The sequence below is a fragment of the Taeniopygia guttata genome, chromosome 1A, assembly GCF_048771995.1.
Source record: "Taeniopygia guttata chromosome 1A, bTaeGut7.mat, whole genome shotgun sequence".
Classification (NCBI taxonomy): domain Eukaryota; kingdom Metazoa; phylum Chordata; class Aves; order Passeriformes; family Estrildidae; genus Taeniopygia; species Taeniopygia guttata.
Window position 1 is genome coordinate 42,829,624 of NC_133025.1, and position 26,829 is coordinate 42,856,452.

Here is a 26,829-nt window from a genome sequence, read left to right on the forward strand (position 1 = left end):
TTAAAGCTGTCCTTTCTGTGTCTAAGCTCTGTAATTTTATAAAGACCTTCATAATTTAGTTTCCAAATAAGCACCGAATCAAGCCTTGCAGTTTCTCAGTCACAAGTTGTCTCCACTTTCCAAAAGAAATTAAGGTAATGAAACTATTTGCAGGGGGATGAGTAGCAGGAGAAGGCTTTAAATTAGAAGAGTCAGAAACATCTTAACAATTTTTATGCTACATTAAGCTGGAAAATTATTTCTATGCCTGTCACACTAAAGTTATAGGGAAAGCTTCAATGCATATCTAACATAACCATAGGTTTGAAAACAGCTTTAAAAACAGAAGTAAAATGAAAGAGCTCATGAACAGTCATTGCTAATCATTCTACTAAATAATAAATACATAATTTCATTTCAAGGCTGGTATTTTCCATACTGATCCCAGCACAAATGGGAAAAATGACATATAATATTTTGAAATTGCAAAAAATTAATATATCTAGATTTTTTACTTATGGGTATTGCTCGGGAGAGCCAATATTTGATCTTCATTTGCGTGTGAAGAAAATGAGGAATTATATCTGTAAACAGGCATGCCTCTATATTATGAATAAATATTGTCTCTTGAATAGATGCATTCTCATGATTAAGAATTTCTGGTTTAAGCATTGTGAGATTTACCTACCATAAACAGCTTATTACAAGAACTGTTTGACCTAGATAGGAGAGAAAAAGAAGATGAGATGCCAGACACTGATAATGTTTTAAACTTCAAGAGACCTTAGCACGCTAGACATGTCTTTAGCCAGAATGTCACAACTAACAGCCCTTCTCTAAATGAAGATGCCCTGGTCTTTCTAATATCTCCCCTTTTGGGTCATTCAAATAACTTTTTCTACAGTACCACATTGCTGTATGAAAAGGAAGAGTACTATTTTATTAGCTTAGTCATCTACATGACGTGTCAGCTCCATGTAGAAACTTCCCTGAAAAATTTCCCTGACCAATTATTAGTCAGAACTAAATAAAACATCTTGTAAACAGCTATAGTTCAAGTGAAAATCTGCTTCTGTTGTCAGCTCTCTGGATGAAGTGAAGGTCATAATATTTGCTGTCCTTGCTTGCTTGCAGAAAATAAGAGGACAGTACTACATGTGAGATGGCTTATGTTAGTGCAGCTATGTGCAAGAGGGTCATGGCAAAAATCACCTCCAGCCTGTTAAAAACACTGTAAATCTGTATTATGGATTAAATAGACTGAGGCTATCTTGCCATAATTTCACTGATTTTAACAGAGCTATGATGATCTATGCCATGAAAAGTCAAACTTTTTGGACTGTCATAGCCAAAATGATGTGCATGTACACAAAGGAAATTAAAATAAAATTAAAATAATTAGAAAAAAGAAACACATTAAATGTTACATGATCTAATTTGGATTAAATTCAGAAATACTTTTCTCCATTTCGAGGTGCATATGGAGGATATTTTCCTGGTCTCCACATGTTTTTTGATGAGGAGCTGCCTCATCTCATATTCAACCTTGTATGGGTGACAGTCTTGCCATGATTGATTACCCCAGGTTCAACTTGAAGACATAGAGGCATTTGTTCATGCAATGACACAGATACACTTTTTTTTTTTTGTTATTATTTTTCAGCCCAAGTGTTCTCAGTTAGTTCATTAGGAACCTTTATCTTTCACTTATTTCATAGTGACATTTTTCCCTCTGTTATATTAGTTGTCCTTTGTCGTCTACCATTACTCAGAAAGTATAAAAATAAAAATCACAGTTCACAAATAATACACAACAAAGAAAAATAACAGACTTCTCACTTAATCATTGAATTATTTGCCTTCCTCAAACTGTCAAAAACTTCTTAATGGAAATATTCTGTGATTCATTTCTTCCTTGATGTCATCTCAGGAAATAATTTATCTGCTCTCACCTTAGGATACAAAGCTCTCTCATTTGATAAGGGGATAGGTGGCTGGTTTGTTATTGGACACCATGCCAGTGAAATCTATTTATAAGCAGATGATGTGATCAATTGTGTAAGAGAAGAAACATGAAGTTCAATGATTTAAAATATTGCACTTGGGTGAACCAGGGCTTGCAGAGTATCATGGTTGATTTCAGCACGTGCCCCAACTTGGACCTTGGTACAAATGCATTCCTGATGTTTCAGTAGTTATGCCAAGCATTCAAACTCAAAAATCCCTCTTTTTGCATATATTTTTGAGCAACTCCAGCCATTTCAGTGGAGTTTTATTAACCTTTAATAATGTTTTGAAGATGTGAATTTTAAAATGTTTTATATGCTTCAAGAACCATCCACTTGAATTAACTATTTGGCACTGAGCTCTTTGGTGATGACTGGATCATCACGTATTTTTACATGCTGCCATTTGTCTGTGGTTGGTTAGTGTCAATAACATTCAGGATAAATTATTTACCTGTAAATATTCTTATGACTACTTATATGTAACTCCTGCAGACTGGTTATTATGAACATATTGCAAATCTTTGCTTTGGAATAGAGAAGTCGATGTCTGCCCTTAACAATTCTTATGAGTAGCAATCCCCAAATTCCCCTTAGATATAACCAGACAACTATTTCTCTGTGAAAAAGACTCATTGGAGATTTTTTTTGATGAAAGAAGATATACACAAACCCCCTTAATAACAAATAGATTTTTCTGTTATTTTCTACTGAACAAAAGCCCATTTCCTATTATCAGGTAAAAATGCAATCTAATTTTCCTAAGCTGCTGAAGTGCCATGATGCCTCTCCAGTTGCTGCTTTATTGAATCCTCTCTTTACAAGGCCTATTATCCATGCATCATACTACTCATTCCACTTCTTCACCTGCATCTTCCTTAACGCAGGTGGCCACTGCTAGCCCTGAATTGGAATTTTCTTGTGCAATAGACCCTGTAACCTCTCCTTTAAACTGCAAAACCTCCATTCAGTTTGCAATATACTAGGAAATACTTCTCTTCCTTTCAATTATTGTGCCTTCAGCATTATATCTGGTCATTATTTCTCTCCTTCTTTCTCTTTGTTACCTCTTTCAAATCAGAAAATAGAGTCTCTGATCATTGCAGACATGTAATAAGGACACTGAAAGGCAGTTCCTATGAGCTGCAAAGATAAATTTTAGAAAATCAGACCACATAAATATAAAAGTCTAAAATAGTCTAATATAAATTAGATAGTTTTAAACATGTTAAGATAGATGGTTGAAAGCATGTATCCTTAAATGATATAAATACAAATTTCAATAGAGCCTTCAGACCACGTGTTTTTGACACAAATTTTAAACATGGTGAGACAGAAAATATAATATATGCTTATAATATCAAGCATAGCAGTAGTCAAACCCTTGAGGTTGAAAACCAGAAAATATAATACATTCAAGAACAGGTTTTGCTACATTTTTATTTCACAAGAACTTACTGTGTTACAAAACTATAACTATCCTACAGACAGAGAACGAATGTGATCTGGCTGTTGAACAACATTGGGATTTGGATAAAAGTTATGTTTCTTTACAGAGTTTTCTGGACCAGACCACATTGCCTAAATAATCAGTATTAATAAATAAGAACATTTTGGCTTTTGCAGTTTGCTTTGTTTAAATATCTGTTGCATTTTGAAAGGATATAGGTTACAGTCACTAGTTTTCTGACTTAAGGAAGAACATGCAGAACATATGTAACAACACATGTTGAATTTTTAGTTTACTTTAGAAGTATATTGAACCTGATTTCTGAACTATCCATTCTAGGGATGGCTTCTCAACTATTTTTCATATGGACCCTATCAAATTAAGTCCAGAATGAAAAGACTTTGATTAATACAGACACAAATGAGACAAAACCCTTAAATTTAGGACTTCCCTTTGCAAAGTATGGAACACAAGCCTTGGGTGATTTTTCTAGCTATGGTCCAATGATATGATGCTAAACTTGCAGCTTTGCAGGAATGAGACTGTCAGCCTTGCAGAACACTCCTCCACTTGTGTTGACCCGCCGCAGTTATTTGGATAACTGAACATCTCTCTGACAGCTTCTTTTTTTCCACCTTAACCATCAAAAAAAAAAAAAAAAAGGAGAATGTTATGATGGAGTTGCCATTTTGCCCCAGCAGACTCTGATGGTTAGCAAACATCTTTGGCTCAGCACACTGCCTATTGTGTAGCTCTGGTTTTGAGAGAAGAAGATTGACTTTATATCCTACTTCAGCAATTGTCCTCATAAGACCCACAGTATGTCTGAGACTGAGTGGATATGTGAATAGGCACAAACTTGTCCCACCTGGCTGGAGACAGCAGCTCAAAAATCACTTCTTGCTGTACTGTGTATGAATTCCATGCTGTAAGAGTCAGAGCCAACCAAGCCATATTTCTCTGTCCTTGTTCTTGCCCCTCACCCTCCAGTTTAAGATTATCTAATGCATTTTCCTCAGAAATGTAAAATAAAATAGCATAATCTAAACTAAGACCGATAATTTCCAATCAGAAAGGAACAAAGAATAGTCCAAGTGCAAATCCAAGAATAGATTCACATACATTCCCTCAGTATCATGTCTGCTATGTCAACAACACTGTTTATTTAATAAGGATATTTTGACAGAATCTAGAATTCCCAGTCATGGCTCAGATCTCATTTTGCTGTGTTTTGTGTGCAGAAAAGATAATTATTTTATTCAGATGTTGTAAATCCCATACTTATACATGTATGAAATATAGTACAAGAAATGCTATATATGAAGACAGTTTTTGCCAAACTACTGTTTTTCAAGATGTATGTGAGATTAATGTGTTAGACTGACACTTGAGCATGCTGAAGATCATAAGACATGTTTTATGGTGCGTTAAAATCTCATAATAACAATTTCAGAGAGTTAGCCTGATGTATTATTCAGAGTTAAGTACTTTCTTGAATGATAAGGGCTAACATGCCATCAGGCTATAATAAACTACAGCTTTGATATATCAATTTTCATTTATCAGTAAGGTCATTTACATAGTTAAACCGAGAACATAATAATGTATTTTTTCACTATCTAGGAGCAAAAAAAATTAACTTCTTTTCCAACATCCACAAAATGAAAAAAACATTCAGAGAAAGCTGTTATTAAGTCCTTTAACCTTTCCTACAAAATAAATTGTTGTGGATTTGGTTATAAAACTACAAATACATGTATTCTGGTTTCTGATATTGCATGTAAGTAAACTAATTTAAACTCATGGGGAAATACTGTATTCAGGCATAAATGTATTACTCTGCCTGGGGGTTTGATAAATTGCATCTATTTATCTGTTATTTTTGTAAGCAACACAGAAAAACCATGCGACCTTGCAGCATTCCTCCACAACTTGACCCCAAAGAGGAATTCATCAGCATGGGTTACTTAATGCTGCATATTGTCCTTAATCCACATATGAAATGCTGTATTTTAAGGCCTTTAAGCTGATAAAAGGGTACTCTCACACAGTTAATGGGGTGGAAAAGAGGGTAGCTGATATAAGAGACGGTGAAAGGGGCGCCAGATTAAAAAGCACAATTATCCTCAATCTCATTCTAACTTCCTCCTTCCTTATGTGCTTGAAGAGACTCAGGAAGTACTGCTGTTCTGCCCACCACTCTTGAGAGATTCAGGCTACCTTCAGTTGCTCTGATGGCCAAAATATCCATGTTCAGTAGCCATGCCTTCAAAAAACTCATGTCCAGTCAAGGCCACAGACCACCAGGAATGTGTCCAGACTGCTACATGCTAGTGTGCCTTGGATAAACCACAACTTTGTGTACCCCATTTCCCATGCTGCCAATGTCTTTTTATTTGGCAATTAACATTTGGCATGTAGCAGCTTATGCACATGCAATTCCTCCTCTGCCTTCATCACAGAATCATAGCAAGGACACAGAAACCTCTGGACATGAGCCACAGCCCAGAAATGGCACATGGATTTGCACACAGGTGCTAAAGCCATTGCTATACGAATGCAGCAGGGCAAAGATATGTCTGGTACAAGGTGTACCAGACCTTCACCTCCCACACCATGCTGAGAGGGACACAGACCACAGTCCAGGAACATTATTTTATTGCCCAGAAAGGATCAGAAATTCCTCTCCACCTGGCTGGTGTGATCATAGGGAACAGTGAGTGTAGAGCTGATCCTGAAAATTCTGCTACAGAAGCTATGGAGAAACCAACACATCCTGGGCACAACAGGTCTGCACCCCCAGAGAGCAAGAGTGATGAGCCTTTCCATCCACAGCGGCACTTGGGCCACATCAAACCAGTCATCCTGAGTCACTTGTGCCTGGATGTGAACTACTGCAAACACTCCTTTTTCCACTGTCTGCAGTGACATCTTTTGTATTAGGACTAAACTGTTATTTACACAATAAACTTTAATCATAACAGCAGGCAGACCAGATCTAAAGCAGACACTTAGCACCAAGCTACCAGAGTTCAAGGAATGCCTGGATGGCACTCGTACCTATATGATTTAGTTTTATGTAGTCCTGCGAGGAATAAGGAGTTGGACTCGATGATCCTTATGGGTTTCTTCCAGCTCAAGATTTCTGTGATCCTATGATTTAACTTGCTTCCAGGGTTTACTGTTTTTGACTTAAATGTAGGTGTTCACCCACTTAGTTAATCTCTTTGAAGTGTGCACCTGAAAGACAATATTGTGCTACTCTGTTTGTTCCACCATATAAGAAATTCAAAATCCATCACAGTCATTGTTGATTTTGTAATGTAATTTTACAAAGCTCTCAACTCCCAGGAAGCATCTATTGTGCATGCACAAAGTCCAGCCATTTAAATAAGCAGGCCACTCCAGACGCAGTGGGAGCCCAGAATGCGGCAGTGCCTGTATCCTGATTTTTGATAGGATATTAGCTTCAAGTTCAATGACAAAGATCAGCATAATTTGCACCAAGGAGAATTCAATTCTAAAGCCAGGGTAATTTCTTGCCAGCTACTGTCCTTTATCCACGACATCCATTGTTACCACTAAAGTTTCTTCTCTGCTGTGGTTTCCTTGGAATGTCTCCTCTTTCATTCATGAATAAGACCAGTTCTCTGCTCTTTCCTCTTCCTTTCTTTTATTTTCCTTTGTTTTCCTTTCTTTTCTTTTCAGCAACTGTGATATAAAAGACAGAGGAAGGGTAGATTTAATATTTCAGATAAAAGATATTGCTAGGCTTTCTTAATTTATTTTATCTCAAAATGTAATAGCATGTGCCAGTCACTTTTTACATGCTTCTTTGGAGGTGACAATCAGGCCTTCAGTAACAGAACAAGTTTAAATTAGTATTTGAAAGGCATTTTCTTTCTATATCTGTAAACCTTTAACCTCTTCTATTTTCCCCTTCCTTCATTCCCGTTATATACATTGACATTGCTGGGGGGGTGGGGGCGGCGGGGTCATATTTTTATTTTTTGTTACTGGCCCTATTAACAATGTAGCAGAATGAGACAGTTATGCACCTGTATAGAATAAAAGGATGTTGTTAGGCTGGTGTCAGGTCAGATTGGACTTTGAGGAAAGAATCAAATAGTACCCTTTCGAAATGATTGATGCCTTCTTCACTTTAGCTTAATAACTTTGTGTATTCTTATCAACAGCTTTGGGTCTTCTGCCTAGAAATTTCCAGCACTGCTCCTGTAATCCCTGCTGAAGTGGATTGTCAAGATTTTCATTTGGCTTAGGCTAGTGAAGGGCACAGAGATTAAAACTCCTGTCAGCTCCTGAAATTCCCTTCAGTGTTTCCAACCTACAAGTGGAATATGCTGCAATATGATGTTACTGCCTGGTAGTAACATCACTACTCTGAATTTAATTCTGGGTAAAAATAAATACCCCTGTTTTTAAAATACAAAGATATTACTCAAATCTACATTTAGTTACATTAATGTTCCAGTTTTCAATAATGCTTATAATTAGTATGTAGGAAGTACACTGATGCAGAAAAAGAAGGAAAAAAACAGATATTGAGATGCGGAATTAGGAGTCAAATTCTTGCCAGCACCGTCAGGTCAGAACTCCACCCCAGCTCTGGGATAACCCTTGATATGGGTACCAGTAAAGTGACATCGTACTGTAGGATTTGATTTCACCTCATTTGTTTTCAGACTCATTTGTCAATAACAAAAGACCAAAGTTCAAGCAAAATGCTAGGGTGTCATTTGTTTGGTAAGACTGGTGAGCGAGACTGAAGAAACCGTCTGCAGATTAATGACTGGCTGGAACCAGCTAATCACCTCAAACCATTAACTATTGATAACCATTAACTGTTATCAAGCTCTAGGAGTTAAATGAAGTCCTGAATCACTGTGGCCACTATTCAACCCTCCCACTTACAGACCAATCCCCCAAATTCTTCCCTGAATCCCCCTCCAAAAAATCAGCTCAACATTTCGTGTGGGAATTTGTGTTACATATGTTCAGGGAGATCAAATCCAGCTACATGGTTAACAAAGTGGCCCATTTTTCACCTATTCCAGAGTAATTTTTATTTCACATCACATACATTTCAGCACAAGGTACTTGTGGTCACTTTCCACAGGTAATTTAGTTTATAATATAGCAGGAAATGAGGAAAAGAACTGAGAGGAAGGAGCTGATGGGAAGGGAAGCAGAAAACTGGGGGAAAAAAACCTGCAGGAGATAAATCTGACTATTCAGCATTCTGAAGAGGAACCTATTAATAAAGTTCATTCTCAATGTATTCTGATAGACTTTTCTTTTGGTTTATTTTATAACCCTGTTGAACAGTAGGCAGCCTATTGTTTGCTCTAATAATCTTTTTCCGTGACCTTCACCTTTATTGATTTATTTTCCTTGTAAGTTTAATGCAGTCTCTGAGATTAAAGCCATTTTTCTCCAGGATGAGTTGGTTAATAGAAGATTTGTTTGAAGCCACAGAAATCATTCAGATTAGCAAAAAAAAAAATATATATTTTTGCACAGAAGTTATGTTTCAAGTAAATAAAATGTCTTTACAAAGACAAGCAATAGAAGGGGATTCTAGCACATAAACATAGATGCTAGATATTAGGATAAAAATCCTAATACATTTTAAAGTCTGAAAAAGTGAGTGAAATAAATAGAAGCAGCATTCTTCATAGTATATTTATTAGTGCTATCAAATACTGCAGGTTTAAAGAATAAGATACATGGGATTTTATTCTCCACACTCAGATGTTATTTTAATCAGGCTTATAGTTACTATAGACAAAGAATTTTACAAGGTGAAGTAATTTTCCCCAACAGATATGCTAATACAACTCAGTATTTTGCAAGTATAGCTGTAGAAATTATAAATCAAAACCAGAATTTATTGCAATACTATAATAAACCCACAATTAATAATAAATAAATCCTTTAAAATTTATGCTTTTGATTTGATTATAGAGCTTATTTTCTTGTCTTTATTACTGAACTAAGCTCCCTCCTCCTTGGTGATACTTCATTCCCTAATGTCCACCCTCAACCTTCCATCACACATTTTGATAAGAAAAGCACCCAGCTGCCTCTTGCACACAGTATATTAAACACTGCAAGCTGTCATTCTATAGTCACATATACAGGGATCTGGTTCTGCAGCTCCTGCACTTCACTTGAAATCATAATGAATTATCAGAGAAAAACAGAACGAACCAAACCCACTGCAGTAAATGGAAAATCATCGTTGACCTCGCAGGGCTTTGAACCATTCCCCCCTGACAGCAGATATTCATTTCCTGCTCTCAGCCTATGCCAGGGCAATACTAAATGTATTACCCAACTCAGGTCTAGCACTTGGTAGAAGAAAAAAACAGAGAGCACATGCAATACAAATTAATATACCTATATTCATTGTACCATACATTAAATATAGAAGAAAAACAATTATCTAGAGTTATCCTAATTGAAAAAGAAACTTCAGATAAATCTTTGCTAACAATTTTTATCAAATACTTTTTTGCCATTATTTTTCCATTACCACAGTAAAATATCTGTTCAAAAAGAAAAGACTCTCATGAATTAATTATACATTTATCTTATAAATATTTGAGCTACATATTGCTTTCTGTTAAAATGGTACAGATTTACTGGAAGAGAAACCAAATGGCAGCTACAGAAACACACTTCCTGTTGATAACAAAACCTGAGCTCTGCATGCTTACAAATTGTCATCTGTTGTTTAGAGCTTCCCCTGTATAGCTTCAGCTGTGTTTTCCCCTACTATTGTTTTGTTTTCATCCATGGGAGTTTTCTAGAATTCCTCTGAAATGGAACAATTAGCGGGGGGAAATTATTGAATGTTACTATGGTAACAAACAAAAGAAAAATAAAAAGTAATTTAAGCAGACCAGTGAATCAGGGCACACACCAATGCACTGGTGCTTTGTCCACAAGAAAAAGCAATCTGGGGGCCTATTTAAAGGTGTTGAACTCAGAGAATATATTAATAATGTAGTCTTTTATTTAGAACTGAGAATTTTTCTCTACTCAGAAGCTGTTATGTATTATGTGTGGCATTAATTAGCACATATATCTTTGTGTAATATATATCTTCCTTGGAGACTATTTTAAGACAACATCAAGGTCACATCATTGCATGTTCAAAAATCAAAGTCAAAACTAAAAGAAATCAACAGAAAAACAATTACAATTGCATATGAGCTTTTTCCCTCCTCACAGACAAAAATAAAAGACTAATTAGTCAGTCAAATGCCATTTCTTGCATTTGGCAGCAGAATAGGCCTTCTGGGTTTACGAGACTGACCTTCAGCTATTTCAAGCAACCACACTTGTATAAACAAAGATGTGAAAACACTGGACTTCTTAAAACACCTATGAATTTTGCAATTATGATCCTGTCAAGAAGCTGTCCCAGAGCTTTAATCCTGTGATGTCTCTAAAACATCTTCCCATCTACATTCAGTTTTATGTGTTGCCAGGTCTTATCTACCTTTTTTTCCCCAGAGCACATACTGTCTTTAGTTTAAAAGACTCCTCTCCCTCTTTGGTGTCTGAAGTACCATCACATAGTCATACAGAACCTTAGTTTCCCTCTTCAGTTTTTCTATAAATCTAAACAGTTTGGTTTGGTCTTTCTTTCTAAAATCTATTCTCACTTATAGTCCTGTAGGCTATAATCCTGTAGTCCTCTTCAGTTGTTCCTATGTAGTTCTATTCTCACTGAGCAGCAACAAAGTCCAGGCATGATTTACCTGAACTCTATTTGATAGAATGAATGAGTCTTTGAAATCATTAGGAATAATTCATTCAATACATTGTGGAAAATATCATCATACTATCCTTCTCTTAGGCTCTGTACCAATTAATGTGTGTTAGAAAATACCATGCTAAATTATATTTTAAAAGAGTATTATAGCATTATATATTTTCATGGAAATTAGGACTGAGACTTTTAATTTATCTGTTTTTCACCTCTTCTCTTTGCAGTATATTTTATCAAAATATCTCTGCTACGTCAATGACCTTTGTGAAACCCAATGTTTGCAAGCCACCAAAAGTCCTTTTTTAACCTACAATCAGAAACATAAAAGAGAAGGCATTTCTTTATTTAACATGATGGTCACAATATGGAACCCTTACAAAGATCAAAATAAATCAAATAAAAATATTTGATTCTAATTTTCAGATGCTTTGTTCAGTATATATTCCATATGTGATACTCGTATCCATATGTGAATGATGATGTATTCTCAAACCCTCCTGTCTCTAGGAAAATCCCTGAGAAACAAGGGGACAGAAGAAAAAGAAGAGAAAAAGAGGTGCTTTTGATGGTAGGAGCTCATTAGAAGAGATAGTGGCAGACTTTTGAATAGCTTCCTCGCAAAGAAAGCAAGCAAATAAAGCCTTGGGAATAATGGTCTATAAACAGCTTGCTTTAAAAGTAATTGACAAGCTCAACTGCTATGATACTTCAGTCTCAGGGGAAAGAAGCTGAAATGCTTTCAGCACAGTGTTGGAAGCCCTTTTTCCTTATTGACTGCAGGAAAGAGTCATAAGTATTTTATCCTTGTGTTGCACATAATTATAAAGCAGGTGAAACACTAACTACAACAGTGGGGTTTAGAAACAAATAGTAGATTTGATAGAGTTTTCACCACAAAAGCAAATTCTTTGAATCGAGTGTACATGTACATTCCTGCAATCATAGACACTTTGATAGGGAGTTAGTCCATGAATATGCTCAGCACTTTGGCTGATACATTTATCTTTCAGAGCTGAAATTTTAGAGTGGTGCGAAAGCTACAAAGTATGGCCATTGACCACACTCTGGTTTAAAAACACAGAGCAGTAGCTCAATGTCACCTTGAAATACCACAGGGCTGTAGGGAGTAATGGATCTGTATATTCGCAGTTTAGATTTCATGTGGGTGTGAAGCTAATGGCATTAGCAAAACTGGGCAGAGCACCAGCAATCAAGTTGTAAGCTTTCCTTGCCTCAGTCAGGGTCTGTTTCACCCCTATTACTGCAGACCAGGGCAGAGACTTCCAGATGAGTCACTGCTATGATAAGAGTTTCTAATGATCAACAAAGAGAAAAAGATGAAGCCAAACTCATTGTCTACTGTTTTCTCTACTAGAATTTGATTGCAGGTGTCTAGAGAGGAACCTCAATGAATAACAGCAAAGCATTTCTTGGCTATAGGAAATAAAAACTCAAAAATACAAACTATCACCACTATGACACGATTAAACAGATTTAAAACCATTTTTTTTTAAATTTGTGTCCTAACCATAGAAAAGAGTATTACAAATCAATGAAAGTCACAAACATCAGCTCAAAGATGCACAGATGGGTCCATACCAGATCAAATAACACACAGCTGTCAGCAGAGGTGAATGCATTTACCCCAGCAGAAGGGTTAATACATGAATACCAGAGCTGGCGCAGCTCACAAATTATGAGCATGAAAGCCAAGGAGATGCTCTGCCAGCCCAACCTGTGAAAGCCACTGTGACAGCTGAGGAAGAACTGATGGGACATCATGAAGGAGGTGTACACCAGCTCACAGCAGTCCCCTGGGCCAGAGTATGCTCCTGCCAGCAGACAGCTCTGAGCATGGAGGAGAAGGGGTGTTGGTATTCTGTACAGACACCCACCCTACTGACTAATCAATAACACCCTAAGGATGTATAAAGGTGCATCTTCAAAGGCACCTTTGTGATTTTCCCACCTGTTTCTGAATTTAAGCGTTTGTAAGGCATATGCTGACTCTCCTGTGCTGCTACTCCAGCCTGCACATAATAAGAAAAACCCAATTGCAATGTTTCATGATGACTTCAATGCTCTGTTATTAGGACGAGATGACTTTCCGAGGCTGAACTTGACACCTTTTTCAGAAAAAGCTGCTCTTTAATTTGTCATCCAAACTGCTCCTAAAGTGAGGAAAAAAAAAAAACTGGCTATTGGATGATTAGGGTTTTGAATATGCAAAATTATAAAATTTTTCCACATCTACCAAGGGAGACAATTAAAAGAAAGTTAATTTGATTTTTTTTGTTTGTTTTCTTTTGTCATCTGCTAATGAGCCTTGAATGGATTCATAGAATCATACAGAATAGTCCTAGAGTTGCATTGGTATTACCTTGAAGCTGAATGCAGTCTTAGTCACACTTACCTTATACTTGTTTGCATTGCAATATTTACCACAGAAATAGGATTTTAATTCAACTCAGACCTGCTTAATCTGTGTCACTTATCCATGTCTGGCAAGTTGAGAGACTTAAGTGATAAATAATCTAAACAACATATGTACCAATAATTTACTCATCTAATTTTATATTAATGCAAGTGAAAAATGACCTTAGCGTGTGTGTCAGATGAAGCAGGATTGACAAGTACTGTGCAAAAACCTAGAGCTAAGTTGTTTTAATTGATCTAATTTGTTGGGTCTTCTCATTGTCTAATACTTAGACTCCATCCAGGGTAGAAAAAAAGGAACAAAAGCTGAAAAGGCCTGGGTTTATATATATGTGAAGAGAGACAGACAGAAACAGAGAGTGAGACTTCTCCTATAGGGAGATGTAAAAACCATTAATTAAATTATGTACGGGATATAATACAACTCTAAAGCTTCATAATTTGGTTATAACATTGAGGAAGGCTTCGCTAACATGAAAAAATAAACCCTTTAGTCAATCATAGATGTATACTGAGCAAGAAAATGCTCTTGATCAGAGGAATGGCACACACTGAGACTTGCCTTCTGTAGTAGGGGCTGCTAAATACTAATCTATTCCCACAGAGATGAAAACTGGGGATGAAAGGCAAAGCTAATCCTACCTAGATTTTGACCCACAGCTCTAGGAAGAATAGTCACTTTAGACAGGAAAAGCAAATACTACTATTCAGTATATTTTTTCTGTGTTGATGTGCAAAATCTTTTTTACCCTGAATAAAATGCTTATTCAGCTCTTTGCCCCTGAAATTTTCTCCCTTTCCCCACACCTATTCTTTGCACATACTTCAGATTAGTGGTTCTCAGTTTTATCTATCTTAGGCATAAATCTGTTTTCTGAGGGTGGCATGTCTGTTATTCATGGGAAAACATTCTGGTCTTTCAAAATTCAAAGGGAGTCTTTCTCTGTACTTAATTGGGTTTTTTTTAATTTCTTTACACCCATAGCATAAAATAGTTAAATCTTATTCTTATTACTCAGTTTTCTTATACCTACTCTATGCTACATCAATCCTATTGTTTTAAGACCAAGGTGTGAACAGAGAGGAGGATTCAAGCACCTGTTCCATCTTTCAGGTTATACATATAATGGTTGAATCATTTACATTGGAAAAGAACTCTAAGATCATTGAGTCCAACTCTAACCCCAACAGCACCATGTTCACCACTAAGCCATGTCCCTAAGTGTTACACCAACATTTCTTTGGAGACTTCCAGAGGTGATGACCACTTCCCTGGCAGCCTGCTCTAGGGTTGAGAACTCTTTTGGTGAAGAATATCTCAATATCCAACCTAAAATCTCCCCAGGCCATTTGAGGCCATTTCCTCTTGTCCTGTTACTTGTTACTTGGGAGAAGTGGTGGACTCCACTTGTCTACAATCTCCTTTCAGGTAGTTGTAGACAGAGATAAGATCTCTCAACTTTCTTTCCTCCAGGCTAAACAAACTCCCTCAGCTGATCCAGCTCTACAGCTGATTTTTGTGATGCACAGACAGGCACATCTTCTTTACCGCTTTCCATACAGTCCTCCGCTCTCTATCCAGTCTTTCTTGATAAAAAACTGACTCCAGAACTAATTAAGAGAGGAATATGGACCTGTTGCTTTAGTAAGGCAGTGGACCTACTTATATTTGATGTGATGAATCTCAGTTTACCTGGATGCAGAAACATACACTGGAGTGCTAACCTTCACTGCCCAAAATCCATCACTTCCAAGGTCACTTATCAGTAGAGGCAGAACCAATCGAGCACTTTCACTGCTTCTTCTGCCTTGTTACAAGAATCTGGAAATGTGGGTCAGATGGATGTACCACTGTCCTGCAAAATGCAGCGCAGGGCAGCTGCTCCAGTTCAGCCTAGATGAAACCTGTGCACAAACCTTAGTGATGTTACTTGTTTTTCTGAAGGCTCAGAGTGATGCTTTAGGGAGCTGGTAGCTACCTGCTGGAAAGTGCCCAAGTCATAACAAAATCTAATCTTATTTCAGTGAGATTCTCAGTTGTCCACAGCACTACCTCCCAAATCCTTGTAGTCTGCCAAAGATGTGAGATGCTGTTAAGGCAAAGAATAAATGCAAGGCTGTTCGAAGCAAAGCCACAACAGATTAGAGTTAATTATGGAAGTGTTTTCTAATGTAAATCCTTCATATTTTTAATCCTATATTCTTGCATATGCCTTCTTCATTTTGTCTCAAGCTCTATGGAAAAAAATAGGATCAGATCTGCAAAATTCAGACAGTGCTTGTTGGTTAGCTAGAAATGAAGGATAAGCCAAAATCAGGCATGAAATTGAAAATTGTTCTCTCAGTGATAAGGAGCACTGTCAGAGGCCTTGGATGAAATGCTTGACCTAACAGCCTTTCCATCTCTAATGTCATTGATTAAAGTGATCATTAGCAATTTTCTTAATTATGCATAATATTTCTGGTTATGTGGATTTCTTGCTTTGTCCCCATCAAGTTCTTGCAGATCAATTTCATCTTTTCTTAGTTTATTGCTAGATTTTAATATAAAAGATTAAAGATATAATTACCTTCATTTCATGTCTGTAGACCACCAGGCTCCAAATTTACCTTCAATCCACATGAAAATAACTTTAATATTTTATAGTGTCCTCAGTTTCACCTTCCCCAATTATTTGATTCAAAAACAACAGCATAGCATTTGAAAAGAAACATTAATATAGGTAATAAATTATTGGCAAGTGCAGAGGATGAGAAATGATCATGCTAGGTTTTTCTAAGCACAATAATCTAAAAGGATTTAACATGTACAGCCCATAAATGTCCCTTATATGCTTATTGGTTGGGGACGATAAGGGCTGAACCACTCTGGCTGTGAAGATGAGGGAACAGTGTGGTGCCCAGATCCCCAAGCCAACAGCAATCTGAGCCCCTTGGCTCACCACAATGGCCACTGATATTCCAGGTTATTACTTTTCCTACAGACTGCAAGCCTCAAGCCAAAGCTGCACTGCCTCAGTGGAGTTTCTCCAGCCCCTTGTTCCTGCTGTGTGCTCTCTTCCAAAGTTGCAAGGACAGGTTGGACAGACAATGGGAAGGAAGGACAACTAACTGGGGCCAAGCATTAAGGAGCACTCTTTCCTAAAGAACAGATAAAATTAACAGCACTCTTTTTAATAAATTAATAAATTAATAAAAGCCATAAATTAACATGTAGTGAGGGAAAGTTTGCTGTACCAAATTACTAAATATCTGTGGGCTTAACAAACTTTTGCATCCTTTGTCAGCCTTGGTATTTGCCTAGAAAAAGTAATGGGATTTTGTCTGACCTCCCTATTCAAATAAAATAAATTTTAGATATGTTTCAGTATTCAATTCTCTATAGTCCTCAAAATCCCCACATGGCATGGATTGTTTTACCAATAACAGCTGGTCCCTGCTGGGTGAGGATATTCTCTCTAAGCTGGATGCTGACACTGAGCCACGTTGCTTTTACAATTAAGCATCAGATACATGTCATCAGCCTGCTGCCTAACATTCTTTGCTGAGCTTTGGCAATTCCTTTAGGCACAATTATATTCATTCATGGATACAGTGATGCATTCAATGGATGTTTCTCAGACATCTCTTTGCTCTTATCTCACTATTTAGAAAACAATACTAGCTGTTTGTCCCAATTTCATCAGCAGATAAACAAGTCATCTTCCCAAGATTTTGTCACACGTTGACAAATAGGTATATTGGTATATGCCTTCAGTGTGGAGGCTGAGATGATGTACAAACAACTTTTTACTTCACCTCACTGGCCAGAACAACTTCAGTTTTGTCCAGCTATTTTTCATCAAAATCTTGCATAGCTATTTTCACCCTGTCATTTTACAGATGGTTAAGATATTGGTTTTAGCAAAATGCCTTCTCCTTTCTACAATATGACATTGTTTTGTATTGGATCATAAAAAATGACCATATTTTATCCTATGATCTTTTCATTTTGATCCGAAATTTAGTTGATGCTTTGAGCAAAATTATGAAAATATTAAACACAACAATGAAGGGTGGGATTTCCATTTCATTGTATTGTTCCCTTTTGAATATACTGCTACTGTACCTGCAGTGGAAAAGGACTGGTCACATTGTTACTAAGGAAATAGTAACAATGAAAAATTTAAGAAAAAGTATAAAAGTGTTTCTGGGTAAATATTTTGGGTTTTTCTGATTTCACCATATATCAGGAGTTTCAAAATATTTTTTAAGGAAGAATCTTCCAGCCTCTCTCTTTACACAGTAAAACTAGACATCTTACTGTTCCACCAATACATTAAATTTGCAGGAAAAAAAGTATAAATCTTCCCACAAAAATCTGTATTTTGAAAATCTATTTGCAGAGTGGGATTACCTTATGCAGTATATGTGAAAGGGAGAAAGATTTTGTCTGAGGATTCTTCTCCCTCCTCTTTTTGCAAGTGTAAGGCCTGTGCTAAACAAAATACACTAAGAACCTTGAGTTAAAGAAATGTCTGACACTTCTTATGATTGAAGGTCCTACATGTTTCAAGACTGGGATCTTAGAAAAAGAACTTTGGGGAATATCTTATTAACTTAATGTTTCAGTATTTTCTGGTTGATCTGTGGGTTTTTGTACTTTCTTGGTTTGGTTTGGGTTTTTTATTTTATTTTCCCATTTTCCATTGCTAATGTTGATGACAAATGTAGCTGATAATAAGGAGAAGGGATGATAATATAATTAAAACTAGAAATGCTGCAAGAATGACAGCTATAGCAAGGACCGTTGAAACGTACTTGTCATGCTGAAATTGTCTATATACTTTTCTTTTAAACTGGTATTAAAAAGTTCTGAATAATTCCATTCACTCCATCATGAAGCAGGAATTGGATATGACAAAGCAGATGAAAGTGAAAAACTATCTTGCCAGTCTTAAGTTAACCTCTCATAGAAATAAATGGGTGCATTCTCATGTTCAACAAAGAAGAAGGTAATGGACAAGCAAAAACCATTTTTTTTCGTGCTTCTTGCCATCAAGTTTCTTGTAAAAGAATAATAAAAGTAGAGATACCTAAGGGAGAAAATGGTAATCTCCCAGCATATTCAATATATTTCTACAATAACAGCCTCCCTACAAGCCGCTCTACACTGGCACCACTCTGCTCACAAATAGCCTGGAAGGTGCTGTTCATGCAGAAGTCTAACATGGTGGACACAAAGTTTATGGTTTTCCCTTGTCCTGGCCCACACAATCCTAGATCAGTTTAATCAACAGAGGAGGATATTTTTCTCCTCTCTTCAGAGAAAAAAAGACAGAATAACATTTTTATCACTAGCTACTTTGTAAGACATCCCTGAAATCCATGACCTGCTTTTTTCAATAGTTTATTTGGACCTGAGCCACATCAGTTATCTGTATTTAAAACTTTTTTGGGTTATTTGCCGCTGAATCAAACACATTAGTCAACATAGCTGATCAAATCTGATTTAGGATGGTAATGTCTTTCAGAAAGTGTCAGCTCTAGAGTCATAGATATGGTGCAAGAGTCCACATTAGCATTGCTCACCTCAGTAAATGTGCCAGTCAAGATGTGTGTTTTAGTCTCATCACAATCTTTTAACCACTAAGTGGCCTTGACAACAATTATCTGCCTTTTTTATGGTGTCTGTCCTTGAAGGAAATAGCAAACAACCAAACTTCAAAGTAAAAAGCTCAGCTCTATAAAACAAGAAAAAAATAAGCCTGTTATTAAATACTACTATGTTCTACTGAGGTGTTGCTAAGTTTCCTTGTCAATCTGTTCTGAAATGCACTAATCACATTTATCTCCAAAATCTACCAGGTATTTGCTTAGTGATATTACATTTTTATTACCATTTATAACTATAACCTGTGGAAATCTTGTTACTAAGAACAAACCTAATTCCTCGTTAATAGTAGCAAAAAAAGGCAGATTACTTTTCAAGGTTTCATTTATGCTATTTTGGGATTTACTGGTACATTAAATGCATGTCTGCATTTAACAATCCAGTTTCTACACACATACAACTGTGCAGTAGAAGCTGACATTGCATCAGCTTGTTTGCTAAGAAGCAAAAAATATCCAGGGACCTCAAATGGGAAAGAAACCTATGACAGTCATGAGAGACAGCTAGAGCAATAGCTCCCTGCCTCCCTCATTTCAGCAGTACTGGAAAAGCTGAGCTTGAACTGCCTTTGGGTGAGCCTGTGCTTTAAGACTATCAGGAAAAAAACCCTCAGAAACTAAATGCACTCAGCACTATAAGAAATTTAGAGACTACTTGACTATTTCAGAGTGGCACGTGCCACTCTGCTCAATTTAATGGAGCCCCCCTACAAAAAGGCAGGCTGGGAGATCTGCCAAGTGAGGCTTGAAGAAGACAAAACTATTATTATGAAAGAAACCAAGAAAAGCACTGTCATAAAAGAGATTCAGATTTTACTTATATGTAGTTTTCTACTCACATCTTACGGGTAGATTCCACAAATTAGTTTATATAAAAAACAATAAAAGTCAGTAGGATATTTTCTCAGCTTTTCAGATTAAAGGTTTTTACATTAAAAATGCATAATGTCAGATAATTCAGCACTTCTATTTCCTTTCTCAGCTGTTTTTCTCTTGATACTCTGTTCTTCAGGCACATGAAGCCTAATGTGGGTTTTGTCTGCAAGGATACATCACGTGTGAACTGGTCAAATCTATTATGGAAGAGACAATTCTCCACAAAAGAGCAGGAGCACCAAGACAAGGAAACTCCTCAAATTTTAACATTTTCTTTCAATGAACCCATGAAATAATAATTTAAATGGATGATGAATCAAAATTTAAATTAGTAAAAATGCCATATATGGAGGCTCATAGATAGTGAGTATTGGAGAAATGTAGATGCTTACAATAAGATAAGTGTTTAAAAGTGTTTCCAAATCAAGGGGATGCCTGGGAGTGGGTTTAAAAGTATGTGAAATTGCTGTCTTTTCAAAACCAGGGAAAAAAACAAGATTAGGCAGCTACCAAACCTAAACTGTATTAGAAGAAATGCTGTTTACATCTAATTAATAAACTCTTCAGAGTTTACTGAAGGAACTGGTTGCAGCTTGTTGCTCTTCATCAATTATTTTCCATTTACGTATGGATTTGATTGAAGAAATTCCTAATTTCCTGTAATTTTGGAAAACGCTTGTTTTTCAAAGGGTCATCATCTTGATGGAAGAATATAATGCATTATTCATTTTCCTTCTTACCCCATCACTGTGATTTCGGGTCACATACATAAGTATCTGAGAAGATAATCTCTCGTCTTCCCTGTATCCAAGTCTTCCAACCATTGGGCTGTGAGCTGTACTCTTTCCCAAAAACCTGGATAATTGCTATCCTTTTTACATCCATATAATTTCAAAAATGCCTCCATACTTTTGTCACACTATTCTCCTTGTTTCCATAACTATTCTCACATTTCAGTAGCAATTTCATATTTCCTGACCTGCCTTCCAAGGTAGCCAAGATGCTGCCTTGACCCTGCCTGGCTTCTTTTTCCAGTCTATCCAGGTGATTCACATAAGTCCACAATCTTCTCCTTGGAAATCAACACAATGGCTTAATTCCTGTGGCATCACCTACAAAATTATTGCTTTCAAGCCACCACAGAATTTATGTTAGCTATTGACATTCCCCTGCTGAGACCCCTAACTTGCTCGTTCCTTTCATACACCCTTGGGACCATTCTCCCATAAACCCTGTGCTGACAAAGGTGTGCTTGAAATGAGATCCCAATTCTGTGACCAAGTCTGCTTCTTCTGTACAGGTCTTGTCATAGAACCCATTCCTTTCAACTGTGTTACTGTTCCTTCACCCCAATTTCTGCACTGTTTCATATTTATCTCATTACATATTCAGTAGATAAATTAATTTTAAAAAAGAAAGACTGCAAAATAAAAATTATATTACTTTGTAGAAGAATCAGACTAATACGTTAGTAAAATTTCTCAAAAAGCCCTGCAGAAGTTCTACCAGTCCTTGGTCCACAGAGGTGATAATCTCTTCAGCCCAAGGGCTTGTTCTTTTGTTATATTATACTATACTAGTATAATATAGATAACATATAATATATCTTCATTCTATAGTGTATATATATTTATATGTTTATATTTATATATTATATATACCATAAATTATATATTGTTTATATATTATTATATATATTTATTATTCTATACCAAAAGAGCCTTAGTGTCACTATAAATGTAACAGAATTATATATTATATATCATATTAACAGATATGATATAGATCAGAGGAAACAAAATATGAAGCCCAAGTAATGGCCTGAGATTCAGGGGCTTTCAAATTAATTCAGGTTCTACCTGGATGTAAAACCATGGATGTGCCCAGATAAGTGATTTATGTTTCTGTGGCTCTCTGTGGTAGAACAATACTGAGTTTCCCCAGCATTATTGTTCTGCCATCTCTACCATTAGCACTGTAATCTACTCAGGGCAGAATGCCCCTCACTGCACATATGATGCCTGCAGAAAGGAAACTCCGAATTCTTCTGTGCTCCTGGGCTTTACCATATTATAAATGTTTCATTAAGAGTTTACTAGTAATACAGAACTTACTGTAATGCTGAAAAATGCTTTTCTTTCATTTTTTTTCTTTCTCACAGACATAGGCACGCACACCCCATTCACACAGGCTTTCTTTGGCTGCTATCACCACCACACACTGACCTTTGAAATATGGAAATAAAAGTGCTCAGAAATAAAGCTGGCAGCAACAGCAGCCTGACTGTCGTCATTTAAAATCTGAAACAAGCGGGGCCATAGTTTGCAAGCTGTCTTCATAATTACTTGAAGCAGTTGTCGCTCTGGCTCTAGTTTGTTCATTACACCCCAAACAAACAGCTGATATTTGTTAAAGCACATAAGCCACTCTGTTGAGGCAGGGTTCTTTATTGTGAGGAACCCTGCAGCTGCAAGTCACATGCAGTTCATAGTATTTCCTGATTTCCTTTGCTTTATTTGCTTCCCTGCCTTCCCTTTACAGCAATGTCTTTTTTTTACCAGAGAGAGTTAAAAATGAGACACAATAAGGTAAACATTAACTGACATAAAGCTTGATAGGCTTAAAGTTTATGACCCAAATCTGGTTCCCATTAAACAAATACTTTTGCTGTTGTAAAGAATGCTTAGCAATAAGAAAGTCATGGATGGAATTTGAGACTTCTGCACCCTAATGAAACAACTGCCACTTAGAGTTCAGCACCCTCCCTCTGCAGTTGCCTGAAAGGGAAGCAAATGGATAGCATCAATCTGAGCACAACTGAGTGATTTTGGTAAATTTCCTTTCATTGCTGCTTGCACCCTGAAAATGGAGGCTGCGGCTATTGTTCTGCAATAGTTTACACTCAACTGGCTGATGGTTGTGATCTTCTCTGATGAGCTACTGGATGAATATTCCCTTTCAGTCTGCAGCTGGCAGGTCACCATGACTGCTGGTGGAGATGGAGGGATGGAGAAGGTGTGCAGAAAGCAGAATTGGTTTCCTCTGTGCTGTATGAGGGAAAAAATCCTGTCTGATAAGACTGTTTTTGAGCTTACTCTAGCAACATGAGCTCGAAAGAATAAAAACAATAAATCTGCTTCAGTAGGCCAAAGAAGCTGACAGTCTTGTACAAGGCTAAATTTAAAATAAGCTCCAGACGTGTGAACAGAGATCTCAGCCTGGTCATCTTCACAGAAACAGTCACTGAAAGAAATAATAAAATTTCTTTTAAAGTAGAGAAGAAAGAAACAAAACAATTAAAGATTTTAAATGTCACATATTTCATTTTGATAGCATCTCTTAATCCCTTTCAGGTTATATGAAAGATGTTATTGGTTGTCCTTGTTGGAGAGGCAGAATAACTGAGATGTTGTTACTGCAACACTTTAAAATGTGCATAAGACAGTCAAGGTAAGAAAAGACCTGTAAAGGGAGAAAATGTGATTTATTTCTTTCCTGTTGAGTTGTAGGTCCAAGCTTGTTGGTGTGGCAACACAAGTCCAGCACATTGCCTAATCTGACATCTGTGCATCCAGTAAATATATAGCAATGCTGAGTTTTTTGAGATAATGTTTTATCTAGACAGGGAAAAGATGCATTCCTAGACTGCTAGTCAATCTCTCCATTAAACATAAGACAAGGAGAAAGAAAGAAGGAAAGTGAGAGGCAGTGCAGGTGGTCTTGTAGGTAGGGACGGTAAAGTCATGTATTATCTAAGAACTTCGAGAAGGCCAGGGAAGGAGATAAAGATTCATGTGCTCTTCTCACAGGAAAGGGGTGAAAAAGTAAAGCTCAATGGAGTGAAACTGGGTAGGAGGTGGAGCACATTACATGAAGTTTTCTATTCAGTTACTTCCAGTCTTCTGCTAAAAATCTATAAATATGCAGTATGTGGAACAAGTTAGCTTTTCATTATTCACAATTTAGGTCTTTAATTTCTCATTATCTTTCCTACATAGTGGCATATATAGCTTGCTCTCGACAGAACTTACTTTGTCTGTCTGCTCTTGTTTGAGTCTGATTTTTATGCTTTGCATATAAGGACTCAAGTTAGTGCTCGCAGGGAACCTTTTGACAAGCCATGGAAAAACCATGGATCTGAAAAAAAAAGGGAATGAACAATCCATAATCTCAGCCCAGAGTATTTACCACAAAGAATTGGCTACATGGAGCTATGTCTGCAATATATCTTTAAGAAGGGGCTAGGGGAGTTTCCTAGGTCACAGCTCTCAACTCTGATATGAATTCTGGCCACTCCCTTACTCTACACTGAGATAAATCCCAAATTGTGAAATCCCATCTTTCCATGCTTGCACTTTTAGGCAAAAAAAAAAAAGGGGGGGGAATCATGAGGCAAGAAAGAAAATTTCAAAGTGTACAACCAATTCCAGTCTACAGTGTTAGGGACAGGACTGCAGGGAGCATCTGTGCTGTCCTGCTCTGCAGGCTGGACATGATCACTGTGACCTTGTCTCTGATGGCACCAAGCCAGTGCTGCAGTGGGTATCTGCCAGTACAGTTAGAGACAAATCCTTTTGTCCTAATGGCAGTTTTCTCTATTTCTGCTCAACCAAAAGAGCTTCTTTTTTTCCATTTCTACGTAAGTTAAACTGTGCCCAGCACTAACCACACTGCAAGGATGCAGAAATAGCAACAACATCATGGGTTAAACTTGCAAAGCTATTTTATTTGTTTAATAATTCCATCCCAAGTATCAGTGAATTGTTTGTGGGAAGGGTGAGGTAGAAACATGATGCTCCATTAGATAACCCAAGCTGAGTAATTTATTACAAGGCATGAGCTTCCACTTGCATCCATCCTGTGCTTCCTGGTTTTCTAACACGCATAAATAAAGCAAGTTTCATTGGAACTTTGGCAAGTCTGCCAATTCTTTCCAGCAGAAGATTTTCAAATTACTTTCTTTAGCAGCTCTGCCAGTAAGTGCAGCCACTGAAAAGATAGCAGAATGCTTGTAAGGAAAGAGTGACAGCAGAGTAGCAATCTCTTCATATCCTTCTCCAGACATGCCCTTCAATGACCAGAAAACTTTTTATGCTGGGAAATTTTAAAAGCAGGGGACACAGCTAATGAAGATCAAGGGGGACATGGCAGTGTAAAGGGTTGCCAGAAAAGAGAGAGACTGGGCATAGAACTGATGACCAAGCTGAGTCTTCTATAGAAAGTTTAAGTTATTAATTGAAAGACTGAGTCAGTACTATAATCATATAGAAATACATGGTAAAAGAGTGTTAAGCATTATAAAAGGCTCTATATCTCAACAGGGAAGCCATGTTTCTAGAAAAAAACATAAAATTTATTTCCTTTCAGTAAGTGTTTCTTTTGTCTCACTAATTAAACTGTCTGCTCATACTGAGACAAACACCATAAAGTTGTTGCTACCTCTAGGTGGACTGAAGGCAGTCAAAAGCCAAAGTAAAAAGCATCTTAATGAAACAATACTGCAACCAGTGTGTATTGAACTCTTAGTATCCATTTTATAGTTGTATGAAATATGTTTTAAGAGGTGAAGTTTTAAAAGCAAGTATCTAACAGGGAACCTTTTTCTGTTTCCTCCATTTTCTCATTTTCCCTCTGTTTCCTGAATATATTGTATTATTTTAATATCTTACAAGACAGACAGTGTTGCCCCTCAATTTAAATCCTGGCAAAAGAGCATTAGAAAAAGTGACAAGACTATTATTCAAATGAAAGGGTCACGCTAGTGGCTTGTTACTTCATTCTCATTACAAAGATTGCATATGACATTTAATACCCAACGTCTTTCAAGAAATATAGTTAAGTGCTCCACCATTTTAACCTTTTCTTGGGTCTTTATTTCTGATTGGTTCATCCATTCCCCTCTTTCCAAGGCATTATGGCCCTATCAATCAAGGAAATAGAGATTACAGTCCACTCTGAAACAATTAATATTTAAAGGAGGAACCATTAGGCTCCACATCTTCTGCAGCTTAATGTTGTTATAAATAGGCCACTGGAAAATGTTTCCTTTTAAATATTCTTCTCCAGCCTATTGCAACAAATGGTACAATTATATAAATAATAAAGTCTTCAGGATTGGCAGAGATACTATGTCCACAGCACCTAACAACATCCCTAGGCAACGGGTTAGCACGAGGAATGGATTTGGCATGACTAAACCAAGAACGCTCACTGAGGGGCAGCAGTTTTTGTTCATTTCCAGATCAACCTTTGTGCTACAGCAGATTTCTTTCTCTTTTCTTCTCACTCCTTTTTCTGCCCTCTCTGTGTGTATTTTTTGGGGGAGGGCAGGCAAAATTGAAATAACACTTTGAAAATATCCACCTGTAAAAAGTATTAATTAGTAACACCTAGTTCTTTAGTGGCAGTTTTCAACTGGAGATCTCAAAGCACTTCCCAGAAGTGGGAAGGGGTATTTTTAGGAGTTCCCTGTGTTCGATCCAGAGTCCACTGTGGAGCCAGGAATGGAATACAATGTTCCCCATTTCCCATGTTGAGAGCTACACCCTGGGAACCAAAATCATGACTGAAATTGCACTGATAAAACCCATTCATTTGAGTTTCTAGGAAGGTAACAGGAAACAATGAGG

The 26,829-nt window shown here is 36.9% G+C and overlaps 1 long non-coding RNA gene across 4 annotated transcripts in view; it reads right to left on the bottom strand.

Moving 5' to 3' along the window:
- Positions 1-3,411: 3,411 nt before the first annotated feature.
- LOC115492382 (uncharacterized) overlaps positions 3,412-26,829 on the bottom strand; it is a 156,000-nt gene continuing 132,582 nt past the window's right edge. For 3 of the 4 annotated variants that reach the window (XR_012053479.1, XR_012053476.1, XR_012053478.1), the window contains exon 4: positions 3,412-7,146. This is a non-coding gene — a long non-coding RNA (uncharacterized lncRNA). The remainder of the gene's footprint in view (positions 7,147-26,829) is intronic. The other variant, XR_012053477.1, reaches the window with a different exon arrangement.